Source organism: Cebus imitator, unplaced genomic scaffold (assembly GCF_001604975.1).
Source record: "Cebus imitator isolate Cc_AM_T3 unplaced genomic scaffold, Cebus_imitator-1.0 Scaffold8, whole genome shotgun sequence".
In the NCBI taxonomy this organism is placed as follows: Eukaryota; Metazoa; Chordata; class Mammalia; order Primates; family Cebidae; genus Cebus; species Cebus imitator.
The window spans coordinates 8,952,911-8,956,234 of NW_016107323.1; the positions used below are offsets into that span (position 1 = coordinate 8,952,911).

At 37.7% G+C, this 3,324-nt stretch overlaps 1 protein-coding gene and 1 non-coding gene across 9 annotated transcripts in view; one reads left to right on the forward strand and one right to left on the reverse strand.

Annotated features, from left to right (window-relative positions):
* Window positions 1-3,324, reverse strand: part of TMEM116 (transmembrane protein 116) — a 93,231-nt gene that overhangs the window by 13,715 nt on the left and 76,192 nt on the right. The window lies entirely within an intron of this gene.
* LOC119473486 lies at window positions 1,272-1,333 on the forward strand. The gene has a single exon (XR_005202704.1). It is a non-coding gene; the product is annotated as a U7 small nuclear RNA (small nuclear RNA).

The following is a 3,324-nucleotide window of genomic DNA, read 5'->3' on the forward strand; positions in this document are numbered from 1 at the left end:
AATGCTAGAGAAGAGGCTACTCTAGATTTATACTTAATAGCAAAGCTTCAAACGATCAAGCTGATCCAAAAGTGATTTAACTCTGACAAAACAAACATCCACAGTTTCTAAGGAAGACAACAAAATCCAAATCCACAAAAAACATAATATTCACAATGTCCAGGATCCAATAAAAATTACCACACATTTATAAAGCATAGGAGTAAAACGTAGAAATAATGGGGAAATAAAAACTGTGTAGATGGGATGAGGGGAAAGTGAGACTTCTCTGAGTATACTTTTCTATGCAGTTCTGACTTTTAGAACAATGTTAATGTTTACATACTAAAATATATGTAAGTATGTGTGTACATATTATATACATATATTATATATATATTATTATATATATATATTATTATATACACATACATATACACATATTATATATTATATAATGTTTAAAACCAACCAAGATGGACAGGTGTAGGGATGAATTACAAACAGAAACAGCCGGGCGCTGTGGCTCACGCCTGTCATCCCAGGACTTTGGGAGGCTGGGGCAGGCAGATCACCTGAGGCTGGGAGTTCGAGACCAACCTGACCAACATGGTCTCAACTAAAATACAAAATCCTGTCTCAACTAAAAATACAAAATTAGCCAGGCGTAGTGGCGCATGCCTGTAATCTCAGCTACTCGGGAGGCTGAGCGAGGAGAATCGCTTGAACCTGGAAGGTGAAGGTTGCAGTGAGCCAAGATCATGCCATTGCACTCCAGCCTGGGCAACAAGAGCAAAACTCCACCTCAAAAAACAAAAACAAAACTGACTGTTAAAGAATAATGTAAGTACACTGAAGGCAATGGCGAAGAAAATAACTAACCTAAGTAACTATATACGTTATAGAAGAAAACATAGGTGAAAAATCTTAGTGACATTAGGTTTCATAAAGATTTCTTAAATACTATAAAGGCTGAATTATTTTTAATAACTTTTCATAACTGAATTTCAATATTAACAACTTTTTTTCTTCAAAAGAAATTGCTGGCCAGGTGCAATGGCTCACACCTACAATCCCAATACTTTGGGAGGAGAAGGAGGGAAGAGCGCTAGAGGCCAGGAGTTTATGACCAGCCTGCAACATAGCAATAACTTGTCTCTACAAAAAAAATTTCTTTTTTTTTTAGCCAGGCATGATGGCACGCACCAGTAGTCCTCGCTACTTTGGAAGGCTGAAGCAGGAGAGACCAACAATTCTATGCTAAGGAAATAGATGCTTTAAGAAGCAACAGGTAGTGTTACATCTCTTTTAGAATTTGTCTAGCAGGCATTCCAGTTTTTACTAGAAAGCCCCTCGCCCCCGCCACCCATTTTTAAATTTCTTAAAAAGAAGAAATATAGGCCAGTATGGTGGTTCACGCCTGTAATCTCAGCACTTCAGGAGGCCAAGCAGGCAGGTCACCTGAGGTCAGGAGGTTGAGACCAGCCTGGCCAACATGGCAAAACCCCGTCTCTACTAAAAATATAAAATTAGCTCGGCATGGTGGTGGGTGTCTGTAATCCCAGCTACACGGGAGGCTGAGGCAGGAGGAATCACTTGAACCCAGGAGGTGGAGGTTGCAGTGAGCCGAGATCGCGCCACTGCACTCCAGCCTGGGTGACAGAGGAAGACTCCCTCTCAAAAAAAAAAAAAAAGAAAAAGAAATATGTAATTTCATTTAAGCCCAGTAGAGGGAACCAGGATGTCATTACATCCAATACATTTTTTTCAACCCTCACACCAGATACATAAGCATTCTAAATTTGACCCTTCTTGAAATTTTCAGGTTTAAAATTTTGTAACAGCATAAGTGATATTGTTAAAAACCTTGAGACTAGGCTGGGTGTGGTGGCTCATGCCTGTAATCCAAGCACTTTGGAGGCCAAGGCGGGCGGATCACCTGAGGTCTGGAGTTCAAGACCAGCCTGACCAACATGGTGATACCCCGTCTTTAAAAAAAAAACAACCAAAAAACCCCCTCGAGAATTGTAATTAATATTAACTTTCTTCAATAGCAAAGATAAATGATTAATTATGAATTTATCATCCTAACTACTTTGTATTATTTTGAGACACTCAGGATCTCATCTTTATTTTGCTAAAATCCCAGTGATACAAATATTCACTGAATGGCTACCTTGTATAAAGAAGACTCTGATAGGGAAGACAAATGAGAACTTTCTGCTTAATCGCATACAGATAGTCCCTAACTTTATGATTGTACAACTCACAATTTTTCAACTTTATTATGGTATAAAAGAGATATGCATTCAGTAGAAATGGTACTTCTTTAAGTACCCATACACCCATTCTGTTTTTCACTTTCAGCACAGTATTCAATAAATTATGTGAGATACTTAACATTTCATTATAAAATAGGCTTTGTGTTTTGTCCACCTGTAAGCTAATGTAAGTGCTCTGGGCAGTTTAAGTTAGGCTAGGAAATGCTATGATGTTTTAATTCCAAAATCTGTTTCTTTAACTTTTCAACCATCTCCTAAACTGAAGCTTCATGTTTAGAATAATATTTTCTTCTAGTATAACTTGATTCTGTACTCTTGGATCTTCTTGATTTGTTGAAATTGTTCCATGTAACCAGACAATTTCACATGCTTTTACTTTTCCTAAAATCCACACATTCTCCTGCTTAAGGTACTTTTCTTGTTTACTTCTCCTATAAAACTGTGAACACTCTCATAACCTTGAATAGATACTCCTCCAGTATCTAATTAAAACCCATGTATGCCTAGTGTTTCATTACTGGAACGCTAAACCTGTAGGAGTTATATCCTACTGCTCAAGGTCATCACCAAGGACTGATTTTTCACACGTCTGCATTTCAAAAAATTGCAACCTCTGGCATAAATGGGTTAAAGTGAAGTGTCCTTTCATTAGATTTGACTACCAGGTCATCTAAATAAACTTTTCATTAAAAAAAAAATCACATTACAGGTTTTTCTTTACATTCTTGATAACTGGCCTAAAAAAACAAAGATTTTACATTTTATCAAAATAATTTCCTGTGTTTCATGTTGTTATACTGGGTTTTCAATTACTTCAGAGTGTTAAAAAATTTTACATCCACATAACTTTCTGTATTTTTTTTAAATTTTTTTTATTGCATTTTAGGTTTTGGGGTACATGCGAAGAACATGCAAGACTGTTGCATAGGTACACACACGGCAGCGTGATTTGCTGCCTTCCTCCCCTTCACCTATATCTGGCATTTCTCCCCATGCTATCTCTCCCCAAGTCCCCACCCCCCGCTGTCCCTCCCCTATTTCCCCCCAACAGACCCCAGTGTGT